Below are 17106 nucleotides of genomic sequence, written 5' to 3'. Positions count from 1 at the left end.
TTTTTCGATTTCACAGTTGTCCAATTTTTTAATTTTCCAATTTTGAAATTTTTTCACTTTCTGTTTATATTTTTACCTTTTTTCGATTTCTCAGTTACCCGATTTTAAACGAATCAATGTTCAATTTTATAAGCCTTCGTTTTTAATCTTTTTTTTTTGTTTTTTCAATTATTTAATTTATTGATTTTTCAAAATCTCGATTTTAAATTTTTTATGTTAACGATTTTTCAATTTTTCAAATTTACGGTTTAATAATAATAATAATAATACTTTATTTACGGCTAAACCAATATTACAAAATTGTATTTACATGTTGAGGACAGTTTTTACATTACATTTAAAACGTTTACAAGACACATTAAAAAATTCAATGTCGTGTCGGTGCTTATTGGCTAGGTTACAAAGTCGAGGTAACACAGTATTTTTACCATAGTCAGTACGATGGTGCGGAACGCTAAAAAGAATAGGATCACGAACATCACGGGATGGCACATGCAGATGAATCATGGACAAAATATTCGGACAATTGCAAAGATTATTTAGTATTTTAAATAGAAAACAGATATCAAAATAATTTCGTCGTGTATGTAAAGAAGGTAAACCTAGATATAGAAGAAGATCTGTATAGTTACTGGCTTTATAATGGATATTTAATTTAAAACATAGAAATCTAATAAAACGTTTTTGGATTTTTTCCAATCTCAGGGCATTTGTTTCACGATACGGACACCATATCACAGTGCAATATTCCAATATAGATCTTACAAGTGAGCAATATAGTGTGACAAATGTCCTGAGATTGTTAAAATCACTGCACTGTCTCAGGACAAAACCTAATGTTTTATTTCCTTTATTTATAATATTATTTATATGTATCTTGAAATCAAGGTTTGCAGCAAAGGTAACCCCTAAGTCATTAATTGACTCTACAACACTAAGCTCATCAGAGTTAATGTAATATGAAGGGACGGTTTTTACACGTTTCATAGAAAATCTGATTACCTTGCATTTAGATACATTAAGTTGTAAGTCGTTGGAATTACACCAATTTACAAAGTTAGTCAAATTGCTCTGTAGTAATACAGAATCTTCGGGGTCGTGAATTCTATAAAAAAGTTTTAAATCGTCAGTGAAGAGTAAAAATCTGCATCCCGAAAAAGCAGAGCTAACGTCATTTATAAATAAGAGAAATAGTAATGGTCCCATATGGGACCCCTGTGGAACACCTGATGTGACTTTAATCGGCCGCGATCGGCAATCTGCGATTTTGACCCTTTGAAGTCGACTCGTAAGATATGAGTTTATCCAGTCTAAGAAAGGACTGCCAAATCCTAAAGAATTAAGTTTAGCAATAAGTTTATCAATATTTACACAATCAAAAGCTTTTTTAATATCCGTATGGATACAGTCAACGATATGTCCACTTTCGATATTATTAAACAAATAATGGGAGAACTCAGTCAAATTGGTGTTTGTAGATTTACCTACTATAAAACCATGTTGCTCTTCAATAATTACATTTTTGATGAACGGGAGTACCTTTGCTGTTACAATTTTATCAAATATTTTAGGTAGAGCAGGCAGTAAGCTAATACCTCTATAGTTGTTTATCAGGTTCTTATTCCCATTTTTATGTATGGGCACTACGTCTGACATTTTCCAAGCAGATGGGAATATTCCTGCGCTTAACGATTTGTTAAAGATTATTTTCAAAGGTAGGACCAGTGAGGATGAGCACATTTTCACAAAAGCTGGCGGTAAACCGTCAGCCCCCGGACTCCAGTTCATGTCAATATTGTCGAGAGCTTTTGTAATATCATCAACACTGATTTCTACCTTTAAAATATCTATTAAGTCGTTACAAGTGGAAGCCGTCGCCATTTGGTTAACAGAATTTGGTTTAGCATATATACTTTCAAAAAAATCCGCAAACAAGTTACATATGTCAGGTAACCTTTCAGCTTTGACATTTTCAAGACACATAATTTTAGGTATAACATCATTTGTTTTTTTTGAGTTAACATAGGACCAAAATGCCCTTACATCATTATGTATGTTCGATTCGACATTATTTAGGTAAGTTTTTTTACACTCGGAAATGGCTTCCTTACATTCACGTCTTAAGGAACTAAAAACGTTATAATCCTCATCCTGCTTGGTGAGTTTGTACAATTTATGAGCTTTTTTCTTTTCATTTATCAGAAGTCTAGTTCTGGAATTAAACCATTTGGGATACTTATTGGAACGCTCAACATGCATCGGGACGTACAAGTCAATCGCAGTAGATATTATGTCGTAAAATGCACTAACGCAGACATCTACACAGCTTATATCACACAGAAATAACCAATTAATATTATTAAGAAAGTTGTTAATATCTTCGTAAGAGGCCGCACTAAAATGACGATAATAGTTACAAGATTTGTCATTTGATTTCTGTGAGAAGTCAATATGCATAAATTCAATACTTAAGGCAGGATGGTAAATATCACAATTTATAAGAGGATGACAGCTTGCAACCGACAAATCCATTTCATTACAAAAAACAAGATCTAGAATAGAACCCGTTGAATTAGGGTTTGTATTAAACTGATTTAAGCCACAAAAATTGTAACTGTCACAGACATGTTGATCTAGAGCATTGTTACCGCAGATAGGAGAAATCCCGATTTCTGGGTCCAGATACCATGAGATATTTGGGAGATTAAAGTCTCCTACCACGCAGATAACCGAGTCTGAATATTCACTAGATACTAATTCGATAGTTGAGCAGTGTTCAGTGTAAATTTCGGGTGAAGAGTCAGGAGGAATGTAGACTGCACCTATCACAAAATTCACATTATTAATACTAACTTTGATCCAAATTTCCTCGCGGCAATTGGTGTTTACGTCCAGCTGAAAGGAACCGAATATCTTCAGTACAGCCACCAAAACTCCCCCGCCTCTGGTTTTCTTTGTAGATTTAGTGCATCTATCTCTTCTATAGATCGTATAACGATCGTCAATGAATTCCTTATTCGTAATACCCTCTATAAGCCAGGTTTCTGCAAGCACTATCACTGGATAATCTTCGCTAAGGATGCTGTCATAAAGACTATTTAATTTTGTACGAATACCCCTGACATTTTGATAATAAACTAAGAAGGATTCAAGATTTCCATCCTGGCCCCACTTTAGTTTCTTGAATCCTCTTCTGAGTTTTTTGGAAGCTTTTGAGTACTCGATAGTCTTCTGGTGTATTCGTTAAAAAATTTTCTAACTGCTACACCCTTAGGCCAGAAGTTCGGTTCAAGTAGGTCCTTAAAATAGAGTGAGTCCATTGTAATCTTGAAGGAACTATACGGATCGGGGTAATTTTTCGATTCGACAATTGTCCAATTTTTCAATTTTCTAATTTTGCAATTTTTTGACTTATTCTTTTTATATTTTTACATTTTTTCGATTTTTCAATTCCCCGTTTTTTAAGGAATCAGTTTTAAACGTTACAATGTTTCGTTTTTAAATTTTTTTCGTTTTTTCAATTACTTAATTTTTGATTTTTCAATTTCATTCATTCGATTTTCCAATTTTTGATTTTTAATTTTTTAAAATTTCGCGATTTTTCGATTTTTAAATTTTGTAATTTCACTATTTTACAAACATGTATCTGATTTTTCAATTTTCGAAATTTTGAGTTGAATAATTTTTCGATTTCACAGTTGTCCAATTTTTTAATTTTCCAATTTTGAAATTTTTTCACTTTCTGTTTATATTTTTATCTTTTTCCGATTTCTCAGTTACCCGGTTTTAAACGAATCAATGTTCAATTTTATAAGCCTTCGTTTTTAATCTTTTTTTTTGTTTTTTCAATTATTTAATTTATTGATTTTTCAAAATCTCGATTTTAAATTTTTCAAGTTTACCATTTTTCAATTTTTCAAATTTACGGTTTAATAGTTTTTCTATTTCACAATTGTACAATTTTCCAATTTTCTAATTTTGCAATTTATTGACTTATTCTTTCTTTTATATTTTTACATTTTTTTGATTTTTCAATTACCCGTTTTTTAAGGAATCAGTTTTCAACGTTACAATGTTTCGTTTTTAAACTTTTTTTCGTTTTTTCAATTATGTACTTAATTTTTGATTTTTCAATTTCATTCATTCGATTTTCCAATTTTTGATTTTTAATTTTTCAAAATTTCGAGATTTTTCGATTTCTAAATTTTGTAATTTCACTATTTTACAAACATGTATCTGATTTTTCAATTTTCGAAATTTTGAGTTTAATAATTTTTCGATTCGACAATTGCCCAATTTTTTAATTTTCCAATTTTGAAATTGTTTCACTTTGTGTTTATATTTTTACCTTTTTCGATTTCTCAGTTCAATTTTATAAGCCTTCGTTTTTAATCTTTTTTTTTCGTTTTTTCAATTATTTAATGTTTGATTTTTCAAAATCTCGATTTTCAACTTTTCGATTTTTTTTTTTCTAATTTTGCAATATTTTGCCTTATATTTCTTTTATATTTTTACATTTTTTCGATTTTTCCGTTACCAGGTGTTTAAGGAATCAATTTTTAACTTTATAATTCTTCGTTTTACAACTTTTTTTCGTTTTTTCAGTTATTCAATTTTTGATTTTTCAAAATTTGGATTGTCAATTTTTCAAGTTTTTGTGTTTTCAAATTCGAAATTTCGCGATTTTTCCATTTTTAAATTTTGTAATGTCGCAATTTTACAAGTGCTTATAATTCTCAATTTTTCAAATTTACAATGTATTGGATTTTCAATTTTATAATTTTTCGTTTTTTCAATATTTAATTTTTGATTCTTCAGTTTCATTGATTCGATTTTCCAATTTTTGAAAATTTCGATTTTCAATTTTTCAAGTTTATAGTTTTCAATTTCATAATTTGGTAATTTTCTATTTTTAAATTTCTAAATCCTAAAAATGTTTGTAATTATCTGCTAAATTTGGAGAGACTCTAGCAATCTGAACGTGCTCGCTGCGCTCGGATTCTAAGGGTGTTTCTTTCAAAATTTATTCTTATAACCGGACCCAAACATATTCGCTGAATGTCGTCCTACACTCTTCTGTCAGAATAAAACTGATACAAAGAAGTTTAAAATGCGAGCGCAGCGAGCACGTTCAAGTGTAATTTAGAAATCATTCATTGGTGTCCCCAAGAAGCTAAATTATTAAGAAAATGTTGTTCTTATTTAATGTGAATTTAAAAATTGTGATCACTCATGTCTGTGAGAATGAAAAATCCTGAACGTGCTCGCTGCGCTCGCATTTAGGAGGTAATTTTTTTTCATTTACACGATACTCCTAACATACATATAAGATCTGGCAACAATCGGTCCAGTAGTTCGGACATTATCTATCTAATATAAATCAGAACACATGTATTTATTATACAGGGTTAGTATAAGTCCCGGAACGGCGAAAAATTTTTTTTTTTGAAATTTGCTTTGGATATATAGCTAAGCTTGGCCACTTGACTACAACATTTTTCCTTTTTTATCGCTCTCGGTTTGACAGACTACTTCTTTTTTTTAATGGAAGTCCCAGATTTTTTTGACATTTTCTAAATCAGAATAAAAAACTACTTTCAGAAATTATCAAATTACTTGTTAAGAAATGTTATTTAATGAGTTTAAAAATTGTGATCACTAATGTCTGTGGGACTGAAACATCCTGAACGTGCTCGCTGCGCTCGAAATTTGGAGGTGGTTTTTCCAAAATAATTCACAGGGAGGTCTCAAGAATTATTATAATAAAAACTAAGAAACCTTGATAACTATTCATTCGCAAAAGTTTTTACGACCCTAAATTAATTTAAAATAATTTTCCAAAATAAGACTTATGTTAGCAAGTACTAGCCCCGCCCACCCGGCCTTTATTTTCTCAGAGGGTAGTACTTGCCAGTACTTGCTAAGATAAGTCTTATTTTGGCAAATGACATATCCTCTGAGAAAATAGGGGCGGGTGGGCGGGGCTAGCACTTACTCAGACAAGACTAATTTTGACAGACGCCATACCCTCTGAGAAAATAGAGGGCGGGTGGGCGGGGCTAGTACTTTCTGAGATAAGACTGACTTTGGCAAATGCCGTAAACTCTAAGAAAATAAGGGGAGGGTGGGCGGGGTATCACTTGCTAAGATAAGTGTGATTTTGGCAGACGCCATACCCTCTGAGAAAATTGAGGGCGGGTAGGCGGGGCTAGTACTTTCTAGGATAAGACTGACTCTGGCAAATGCCATAAACTCTAAGAAAATAGGGCGAAGGTGGGCGGGGTATCACTTGCTAAGATAAGACTGATTTTGACAGATGCTATACACTCTGAGAAAATAGGGGGCGGGTGGGCGGGGTATCACTTGCTAAGATAAGACTGATTTTGCCCCTATTCAACTTGTAAAAACTTAAATTTAAAAGGGTGTTAAATTGCACATTTCAATAGTGACGAGTTAAATTCCTAAATCTGACTGGATATTTATTTTTAACAACTCAGTCATTAATTTTTTGAGACACCCTGTATAAGCCAAATTTAAAAAATAATAATTATATATTCAAAAAAATACAAGTATAGACTTATCAGATTTTTGCACATATAAGATAGGATATATTCAGCATTATTTTGTGGTGACGTCATCAATTTTTTAGAGGAGATAAGCAAATATATTTTGATTAAAACTTTATAACGCTTAACATAAATTTAAAACATCTGCAAGATTTCAAAGTATTTTAGTTTGGAAAATTCAAAATTAAATTGCAAAATGTTGTTTTATAATTTTGATTTTTTTCCAAAAATCTGGACGTTTTGGGTAAAAACTCAACACGGAGTCATAAACTACATGTGTAGGACTATAAATACAAAATTTGACAACAATCGGCCCAGTACTTTCGAAAATCAGGACGGCAGACAGATGGACGGAAACGCTATTATGGGGCTCGAAGTCATCATGGGAAGAAAGACAGAGGGAAAGATGAACCGATGAACAGAGAGACAAAGAAACATACAGAAATTTTTGGTTAACCTGTTGCCATAATTCGTGTCTCGTCAGTCTTAATAAGAGTGTTATTGCTTCTAACTTCGAATAACTAAATAAATTTTTACTTGATATATGTTTTTCTATCGATTTCATTAACTTTTGAGAGGATGTGGGGGTATGGTAATGGTATAGGAAGAATTTTTCAATCAAAATTTATAGGATGTGTTTTTTGAGACGTTTTGACCAATTTTTTACGGAGATTATATGTTTATATATGTAACGCATAAATCACAGTTATCTAAGTGTCATTGTATTCCCAGAACTTCAATAAAATTGGTTAGTCGTTTCTGAGATAACCGATAAAACACATCAAGTTATAGATATCTTAATTGTTCTAGGTTATTTTAGTGATTGATTGTAAAATAAATAAATTTTTAAACCGATGTCATCAACAGAGAACGAATTACCTATATGTTATTTGCATATCCTGCATTTTTGATGCGACCAATAAATGCTTTATTATACAGGGTGAGTATTATAATAACGGGACCCTGACCAAATTTCAATGCAACACAAAATACATATCTCACATGTAACTCTTTTGGAGAGTTAACTCCTTTCTTTTCGAGTTCGACACCGACACCGACACCGACACCGGTCTGAACTGAGGCATGTAACGCCGCGCTATATTTTTATACAATATTATTATAATAATTAGATATTTCTATATCATAAAAAATTAAAAAAGTATACTTTATAATAAGCAACAATTGACAATATATGGATATATACTTTAATTAACCCAATCATCGTCATTAATCACCATTTTGTAAAAAAATACAAATGGAACATATTTTTCATTAGGTTATGTTTTATTAAATTAAAGGTTAAAAAATATGCCAGATACTTTCAGTTTTCAGTAGCAATGACCAAGTTAACGGTATCCATTTCTTAGAAAGCATAAAACTTTACGCTATTTGAAACAGTTATTCGGCTTTTTGAAAGTGTTTATTTCATATGTAAGGAACAACACTAAAATTTCACTTAAACATTGTTTTTATATGAATAGGGGTTCTACATACGACTATTCTCGCATGCCACATTTAGTATCTCATCTTTAATTCTCAATCATCAGTTCGTTCTGCTCGCCCGCTCTTCTTAGAAATGGAAATTTCGACCTTAGTGAACAACCTATTTCCATATCTTCCAACTTCTTTTTTCACTTTTCTAAGATTACTAAAAGGGTTGGTAAAAGACAACAACCTTGCCCTAGTGGTTTGATGGGTTTAGCTCTTCTGAAACATTTTTCCGGCCTTAAATTGAATGACTTATCTATATAGCTATTACTAATGCTTACGTAATTGCTTTTTATTTGCACTTACTAAGTACTTCCAAACGCTTATTAATAAGAACGGTAGTATACGCCTTCTCCAGATCTATGAAGAGTTACAAAAAAAACTGAAAATGCTTAAAATTTGGTGCAAAGTAACAACGTGGATGATCTAACTAAAATTATCCTTATTTTGTTGTACGTCAGGTAGTTTTTCACATACTACTTTGGTAAATTTAGTACGAAAGATGCGTAAAAATGTCACCCCCCGACAAGCTACAATTCACTCCATTTCCATTATTTCGCTATGAAAATCTGTATCATCACCGTCATTTTCAAATTTAGATTCTGAATCCGATTCACCTAGCGAAATAATGAAAGGAGGTATAGATTCCTACGAAAGATTTCCCATATTTTTTTCCCAATCTGCCAAAATAAGTTTTTCACAGTGTTTACAAAAATTTTGCCACATGCTTGGAGTACATTTAGAAAGCGCCTCAAGCCATAAATTCTCCACCCTATTTTTTAATGAAGGTTGAGAATTTATATGCTTGTTGTAATAGTTCTTACAAAATCCCCACGCCATTTCAATTGGATTATATTGACAATGGTACGGAGGTAATCTAAGAACTTCATGGCCCCTTTCTCTTAATGTCTCTTCTACCAAATATCTTTTTTCCATTGTTTCTGAAGGGTTTAATTAAATCCCATAACTGTTTCTTAGAAAATTTTTTGTCAAATTCAACACTATGTTTAAAGAGTCATTCCTGCATTTCACATTTTTTACTAGAAAAATTGAGTGGTTTATCCAACTGAACCGAATGATACGATACGGTGTCTAAAACCACCACACATTTTTGGTTCAACTTTCCCAAAGCAGGAATGAGCTGATTAACCACCCAATTTTGAAAATTTGTCCCGTCCATCGTTTCATGATAGTCTCTATCGTTATTTTTTGAATTTAAAAAATTGTTACAACCATCCAAGAACCCCGTTGAACAACCCGCGTGGAGAATAGTAAACCTTGATCCTTCACTTTTAATTTTGGTGGGATTGCTTTTTAGATCAGTATCGTGCACCCAGCGACGAATGGACGAACCATTTTGATAGACCATGTTTCATCCAAATACACGAAAGTCAAATTTTTGCAAGAATTTAGAAACTGTAAATATGTTCTCAAAAAAGTAATTTTGGCGGCAACGACATGTTTTCGTTCACATAGAATTTTGCGACCATTTACTTCCCTGTGTTTATAACCCATTGGCTTAAGAATTTTGTATAATGTGGTTCGCCCTCCTTTAAATTCCAACTGTTCCCTAGAATATACCAAAAGATTATCTACAGTGAAATATTCGTTTTTTCATTAAGTTGCCAAATTTGTTGTTGCAGGTCTTTCCGAAACATATAATTTGTAAATAAATCCGTTGGTTTTCGCTTGCCAGATAGTGATGTTTTTAAATTTTGGTCCCCTGTTGATAAAATTTTCGCCACATTTGATGTTCCCACCTATGAGAAAAAAAATTAAAAAATATTTTACAGCGTATTTTTACATTACAGAAATTATGTTCGAGACCCTCATAGTTATTTCTTCGAAAGGAAGATCGGGCCTGTCTTATCGAAACTGCAAAAAACATCTTTTTATTGCAATTTTTTGTTGCAGTAAAACTATTTTAGGCATTTTCTTTTTAAATAATGTCGCAATGATCTGTGAATCTGTCACAATGACAAATTATCTATGCTGACAAAATTAAAATATTTGTGCATATAAATCCGCCTTTTAGTTATCGGTCTTCAGAAGAGCTTAATACGAAATTATTGAATCCTCAGTTGCATTACTTGCTTTCAATGCCCGTAACTGTAAAAATAAATAATAATAACTACCGAAAAACTGCATAAGCCTGACTTATTGCCGTCGATAGAATACTAACCCACGATAAGCAAAACGGATTAAGCCATTAACACCAACAAACGAGTTTGCCTTAAATATTAAAATTAATTTCATAAATGCTATTCTGCACCGTTAATTTTCATCGGCTTCGCACTTTTCCGCTAAATGTATTCCTTTTTCGCTCCCGTTCATTACTTATTAAAAACAAAAGCAGCAAGCAGCTTGACGAGTACATCGTTAGTTGCGGCGAATCCTTTGTATAATTACACAATTTAAATAATACAACTTCTCAATTTAGGTATTTGCGGAGATTATTTCGGTCTGTGGGCTCACGCCGAATTAGATGTTCGTCATAATCTGATCATTGCGCACATTCGCACCGTTATCATTTTTGCGTATCGCATTTTATTCCCGCAAATTCGATTTTCCGCTTGTGCATAATGCAATTAGCAGGCCCGTAATCAGCGATGATTGTTTAGTTATTCGCTGTGGCTGCGCGAGTTTATTGCGTAATTAATGGTCGTTTTTGGTTGTGATTACAATGGGTATCCCGCGTTTTCCATGGTAAATAGCTCGTCGCAGTTCATTAAAAATGCAAAAGAACTCCGAATTGCAAAAGTGGAATTGAGCCGATTTTACACGCACACGTTAAATGTTTATTGCCTTTGTGATGGCTGTAATTATAAACACGACGGTCGAGATTGATTTCTATATGTTTTTAGTGCGGGAATTTGCCGGAATGGGCGAATTAATTTGGCGGATAGTTAAGTTAATGCATAATTAAGGCGCTGCCCTGGACGGACACGGAATATTGGAAACATTGTCGCTAAATATTAGATGGATGCAGTTTTGTGACAGTCGAAGGAGTGGTACGAGAGACGGGGTTAATTAACGCTTGTTTTAGGGAAATGAAGTTACGAACAAAAATCAAAATAAAATTCGAGAGTGTTAATCACCGCTGGGAGTGCTAGGGCGTAAAGCGATCGATTATTGGAAATTGTATCCGGCGAGCAACATAATTTGTAATCGAGTCATCCTTGAAAAGATTTACCATGTCACAAATTTTAACATAAATCTATTAATGATTGTTACTATCTTCAGTTTTGCTTAATTTTGCTCTACTATTGGTGTATTCGAAATAGTATGTTTATTTTTAGTTTATTTGGTTTCTGTAATTGAGATCTCTTTTTGCGACTGGCCACTTTTATGTTTTCTCGACGTTTCATGACACCTACGGTACAAAAAAAATAGTCTCCGTTTCCGTCGGTCTGTCTGTCTATCTGTCTGTATCCATTTTTATTAGACACGTAATTTCCGAAACTGCTGGTCCGATTATTGTCAAATTTTGTAGCTATTGTTGAAATATCATGTAGATGCTTAAATGCTAACCAAAATTTAAGTGATCATCCCCACCAACAATTTGATAACGTCAGTTTAATGAATCGTATTTTAAAATGATTTGAATGTTACACAAAAATATACTCATATACTTGTGGTGTATGAATCCGCTTTCCGTTTTTCCGCTACACGTTCAAATTTTCCTAACAACGTTTGCAAGGTATAATAATGTTTTATTCCCGATGCGGTTTGTACGTCTCCGTGGCCCAGTGGGTGTATTCGAGATAATGTTTTGAGAAGACAAACCCATTCAAATGAAACTAATTTCTACGTGACATTCTTTCGATGTATAAACATAACCAAACACTTGAGCTTCAGATTGCTATTACCTACTGCTGAAGGACAAGGGGTGTTATTTATACCTCTGGTTTTTTCGTTTTGTCGGATTATACTTATAGCCTTCGACCAATTTTTTATTGATCAAATTAAGAACCTCATTTTTTAGATTTGCTTATACAGGGTCACTCAAAAAAGTCAATTTATTTTATTGAATAAATCAAGAATTGCAAAACTGAAAATATTGTAAGCATGGTAAATTGTTAATCAAAATCTATCTGTTTATTCCCCACAAAAAAATGATGACGTCTTCTCAAAATTTTGCCGAATACATTCTACCTAAAATTTGCAAAATATGATGAGTTTTTACTTGTGATTTAACACTACATTAATATGTTTTAGATTTGCTTAAACAGGTGGCTCAAAAACGTCATCACAAAATTGTGTAAAGAACAACTAAAAATTTAAAACCTTCTCAAGGGCCCCAAATGTCTTTTTTTAAATGTGAAACCCTCTCGGGTGTCCCAACTGTCTTTTTTAAGGACGTGAAACTTTCTCGGGGGCGGCAAATATTTTTTTATGTGAAACCCTCGCGGGGATCCCATCTATCTTTTTAAAAAATGTAAAGCCTTCTCGAGGGACCCAAATGTAGCTTTTTAAGAATGTGAACCCTTCTCGGGGGTCACAACTGTCTTTCCTAAAAAGGTAAAACCGTCTCGACGTCCCCAAATGTATGTTTTTTAAATGTGAAAGCTTCTCGGGGGTCCCAAATGTCTTTTTTAAAAATGTAAAACCTCCTCAGAGTCCCAACTGCCTTTTTAAAAATATAAAACCTCGGGGGCCTCAAATATACTTTTTTTAAGAATGTGAAACCTTCTCGGGGGTCCTAAATTTATCAATTTTTCGATTTTTAGATTTCTTAATCTTCCAATTTCTCCACTTTTAATAACTCAATTTGGCGATTTCTTTTTTTTTACAATTTTTGACTTTTTCAGTTTTCCAATTTGCCGTTTCACATTTTTCACTTTTAGATTTTTCAATTTTTATTTAATTTTTCCATTTCAATTTTTTTTTATTCTCAATGTAAAATTTTTTAATTGGTTGATGTTTTGCGTATTTTCAATTTTTCAGCTTCTCGGTTTTCTAATTTTTCCAAATTTCAATTTTAAATGTTTGAATGTTTCGATGTTTTAAAGTTAGAATTTTCCGATTTTTAAATTTCCCATTTTTTTAATTTTTAGATTACTCACATTTTCAATTTCTCGACTTTTAATCATTCAGTTTTTATAGATTTCGGAATTTTTCGATTTTTTTCAAGCGTAAAATCTTTCAGTATTTCGATTTTACAATTTTTGGTTTTTTCAGTTTTGCAATTTTCCGTTGTTCACATTTTTCAACTGGTTTTCAATTTAAAATTTTTGAATTTTTCGATATTCTAATGTTAGAATTTTCCGATTTTTAAATTTTTCCAGACCTGAATTTTTCGTTTTTTTTTTAATTGTGGGATTTTGCAATGTTTCGATTCAATGTTTCAGTTTTTGGTTTTGCAATGTTTCATTTCCCCTTTTTTGACTTTTGGTTTTTCGTTTTTTCGTTCCTTTATTTTTTCAATTTACAATTTTCCTACTTTTCGATTTTTCAAATTCTCAATTTTAATTTTCAATTTTTCGATTTTTAGTTTTTGAATTTTTCGATTTTTCTTTCAATTGCTAGATTTTTCAGTGTTTCTTTTTTTTCTATTTCAAATTGTTCGTATTCTCAATTTAAATTTTTTTAATTTTTTGATGTTTTAATGTTGAAACGTTTCAATTTTGTTCAGTGTGGTATTTTCCAGTTTTTCCATTTCTTTAATTAATTTTCATAATTTTCGTTGCCAAATTCTCGATTTTTAATTGTTCAATTTTTCGATTTTTGAATTTTTCAATTTTTTTTCAATTGTGAGATTTCTTAGTGTTTCAATTTACAATTTTTCGATTTTTCAATTTTGTAGTTTTGATTTTCGAATTGTCCTAGTTTTCAATTCTAAATTTATCAATTTTTCGATTTTCAGATTTCTTAATCTAAATTTTTAATTACTCAATTTCTCGATTTCTTTTTTTTACAATTTTTGATTTTTTCAGTTTTTCAATTTTCAGTTTCGCATTTTTCACTTTTGGATTTTTCAATTTTAATTTAATTTTTCCATTTCAATTTTTTTTTTATTCTCAGTTTAAATTTTTTTAATTGTTTGATGTTTTTTTAATGTTAAAATGTTGCGATTTTTCAATTTTATTGCTTCTCAGTTTTTTAGTTTTTCCCGTTTTCAATTTTAAATGTTAGAATTTTACGATTTTTTAATTTCCCAATTTTTAAAGTTTTAGATTACTCAAATTTTCGATTTCTCGATTTTTAATCATTCAGTTTTTATAGATTTCGGAATTTTTCGATTTATTTCAAGTGTAAAATCTTTCAATATTTCGATTTTACAATTTTTGGTTTTTTTGGTTTTGCAATTTTCCGTTGTTCACATTTTTCAAGTGGATTTCAACTTATTGTTTTTGAATTTTTCGATGTTCTAATGTTAGAATTTTCCGATTTTAAAATTTTTGCAGATCTGAATGCTTCGTTTTTTTTTTTAAATTGTGGGATTTTGCAATGTTTCGATTCAATGTTTCAGTTTTTAGTTTTGGAATTTTTCATTTCGCCTTTTTCGACTTTTGGTTTTTCGTTTTTTGGTTCCTTTATTTTTTCCATTTACAATTTTCCTATTTTTCGATTTTTCAAATTCTCGATTTTAATTTTCGATTTTTAGATTTTTAGTTTTTGAATTTTTCGATTTTTCTTTCAATTGTTAGATTTTTCAGTGTTTCTTTTTTTTATTTTTTCCATTTCAAATTGTTCGTATTCTCAATTTAAATTTTTTTAATTTTTTGATGTTTTAATGTTGAAACGTTTCGATTTTGTTCAGTGTGGTATTTTTCAGTTTTTCCATTTCTTTAATTTCTTCATTTTTAATTTTCATAATTTTCGTTGCCAAATTCTCGATTTTTAATTGTTCAATTTTTCGATTTTTGAATTTTTCAATTTTTCTTTAATTGTGAGATTACTTAGTGTTTCAATTTACAATTTTTCGATTTTTCAATTTTGCAGTTTTGATTTTTGAATTTTCCTAGTTTTCGATTCTAAATTTATCAATTTTTCGATTTTCAGATTTCTTAATCTAAATTTTTAATTACTCAATTTCTCGATTTCTTTTTTTTACAATTTTTGACTTTTTCAGTTTTCCAATTTTCGGTTTCGCATTTTTCACTTTTAAATTTTTCAATTTTTCTTTTATTTAATTTTTCTATTTCAATTTTTTTTTCCCTCAATTTAAAATTTTTTAATTGTTTGATGTTTTAATGTTAAAATGTTGCAATTTTTCAATTTTTCAGCTTCTCGGTTTTTTAATTTTTCCAGTTTTCAATTTTAAATGTTTGAATTTTTTAAAAATGTAGAACCTCCTCGGGCGTCCCAACTGTTTTTTTCTTATGTAAAACCCTCTCGGGTGACCCAACTGTTTTTTTTTATGTAAAATCTTCTCGGAGCGTCAAATGTTTTTTTTTTTTTTAATGTAAAATCTTCCCGGGGGCACCAAATGTATTGTTTTAAAAATGTAAAAACCTTCTCGGGGGCGCCAAGTGGTTTTCTTTTAGAATGTGAAACCTTTTCGGGGGTCCCAACTGTCTATTTTTAACAATGTGAAACTTTCTCGGGAGCCCCAAAAGTCTTTTTTTTAATGTGAAACCTTCTCGGGGGTCCCAATTGTCTTTTTTAAAAATGTAAAACCTTCCCAGGGGCCCCATATGTATTATTTTAAAAATGCAAAACCTTCTCGGGGGCGCCAAGTGGTTTTCTTTTAGAATGTGAAACCTTCTCGGGGGTCCCAACTGTCTATTTTTAACAATGTGAAACCTTCTCGGGGGCCCTAAATGTATTTTTTTATGTAAAACCTTCTCGGGAGCCCCAAAAGTCTTTTTTTTAATGTGAAACCTTCTCGGGGGTCCCAATTGTCTTTCTTAAAAATGTAAAACCTTCCCAGGGGCCCCAAATGTGTTATTTTAAAAATGTAAAACCTTCTCGGGGGCGCTAACTGTTTTTTTTTTTTAGAATGTGAAATCATCTCGGGAGGTCGCAACTTTTTTGTTAATGTAAAACCTTCTCGGGAGTGTCAAATGTTTTTTTTTTAGGATGTGAAACCTTCCTGGGGGTCCCAACTGTCTTTTTTAAAAATGGAAAACCTTCTCAGGGGTCCCAACTGTCTTATTGTTTTAAAAATGTAAAACCTTCTGGGGGCCCCCAAATGTATTGTTTTAAAATTGTAAAACCTTCTTAGGGGCTTTTTTTAGAATGTGAAACCTTCTCGGGAGTCCCAACTGTCTATTTTTAAAATGTAAAACCTTCTCAGGGGCGCCAAGTGGTTTTCTTTTAGAATGTGAAACCTTCTCAGAGGTCCCAACTGTCTATTTTTAACAATGTGAAACCTTCTCGGGGGCCCCAAATGTATTTTTTTTATGTAAAACCTTCTCGGGGGCCCCAAAAATCTTAATGTGAAACCTTCTGGAGGGTCCCAATTGTCTTTTTGGAAAATGTATAAACTTCTTAAGGGGCGCCCAAAATTTGTTTACAATGTGAAACTTTCTCGAAGGTCCCAGCTGTCTTTTTTAAAAATGTAAAACCTTCTCGGGGATCCCAACTGTCATTTTTAAAAATATAAAACCTTCTCGGGGGCGCCAAATGTCTCTTCTAAGAGTTGGAAACCTTCTCGGGGGTCTCAACTGTCATTTTTAAAAATGTAAAACCTTCTCGGGGGCGCCAAATGTCTTTTTCTTTTAGGAGGCGAAACCTGATTTTTTTCTATTACACTGTGACTAGTACCTTCTATATTGTTTTTACTCCATACAGGTAATCAGGAAAGAGTAAAATTCCTTAAAATCTAATTTTATCATTTGTTGGACTGTACTTCAGAAGCGAGGGAAGTTCTGTCCAAATAACTTTCGACCAATTTTGTAATTTCTTATTGATATATGTAGTTCAAGTTGTTGCTGCCTCGGTGGGAATCAAACCACACGCCCCCCGCTTGCCGGGCAGGTATCCTGACCACTAGACCACGAAGCCGCCTATCTTTCTCCGCTTACCAACGTGTTATTGTACCGCCACAAAGTATTTAAAAAACTGTAATTTAATTATGAAACCTGAAATGAAGATATTGCGCAAA

At 31.8% G+C, this 17106-nt stretch overlaps 1 protein-coding gene across 3 annotated transcripts in view; it reads right to left on the bottom strand.

Moving 5' to 3' along the window:
• The window catches only part of LOC135132665 (extracellular serine/threonine protein CG31145), a 431251-nt gene that overhangs the window by 312640 nt on the left and 101505 nt on the right, over nucleotides 1–17106 (bottom strand). The window contains exon 1 of one of the 3 annotated variants that reach the window (XM_064060828.1): nucleotides 2854–2923. The exons of the other annotated variants lie outside the window; for them this stretch is intronic. The gene's annotated coding sequence lies outside the window, so the exon portion shown is untranslated. Of the gene's footprint in view, nucleotides 1–2853; nucleotides 2924–17106 lie in introns of those variants that run through there. 3 annotated transcript variants of the gene reach the window in all.

The sequence above is a fragment of the Zophobas morio genome, unplaced genomic scaffold, assembly GCF_036711695.1.
Source record: "Zophobas morio isolate AGI-343-1 ecotype UQ-CSIRO unplaced genomic scaffold, CSIRO_AGI_Zmor_V1 ptg000021l, whole genome shotgun sequence".
Taxonomy (NCBI): Eukaryota; Metazoa; Arthropoda; class Insecta; order Coleoptera; family Tenebrionidae; genus Zophobas; species Zophobas morio.
The sequence above is the reverse complement of the archived record's forward strand: the minus strand, read 5'-3'. Positions and strand labels throughout refer to the sequence as shown.